Raw genomic sequence first — 724 nt, 5'->3', positions numbered from 1 at the left:
ATACACCAAATTAGAATGTTCACATATATGAAAGTTCTCGTCTGGTTAGAGGAAAGCCCAGTAGCATCCCTGTCCCTGTGTCTGTTAGGCCAGAGCATTGTACGTTCATTTTATATGAAATTTGTGATACTGTGTCAGTAATGAAAAAAGATTCTCATAGAAAATTGTTGGAAAACAGGGGAGAGTAGAAAACAGAAATTCACATTCCCATCTAATGTCTGCTAGTGGCATTTTGGCGTACAGTATGTTATTTGTGGTTTTGCATTTTAATGTAGTTATGGTCAAACTTTGTATGTACTTGTGTGTCCTGCGTTTTTCACTTACATTATTTTAAAGTGTTTGGTACTAAGCAGCGATTTTAAAAGGAAAAGACAACAACGGGTATTTACTTTAACTACAGATGTATTCATGATGCAAAACCAAACAAAGCCGGTTGCTGTGGAGTCGATTCCAGTTTACAGCATTGTTAGTTAAATCTGACTTTGCAAGTTAGCATGGGAACCGAACCACTAATCTCAGGTTGTCGTGGGAACATTCAAAGGAACCAGATTTCCTCTGGAACCTCTGTAGTTTGTAAGTCAGGATTACCAGCAGGGTTGATGTGAACATCGGTGTTCTGTGTACGTGAACAACCCCCCCAAACCGGGGCTGTGCGGTGCCCACCCTGCAGGAATGTACACACGGCCCTGCCGACTGGGACTTAGTACGTCCTTTCGTAGTAGCA

The sequence above is a fragment of the Trichechus manatus genome, unplaced genomic scaffold (assembly GCF_000243295.1).
Source record: "Trichechus manatus latirostris isolate Lorelei unplaced genomic scaffold, TriManLat1.0 scaffold00177, whole genome shotgun sequence".
Classification (NCBI taxonomy): domain Eukaryota; kingdom Metazoa; phylum Chordata; class Mammalia; order Sirenia; family Trichechidae; genus Trichechus; species Trichechus manatus.
The sequence above is the reverse complement of the archived record's forward strand: the minus strand, read 5'-3'. Positions refer to the sequence as shown.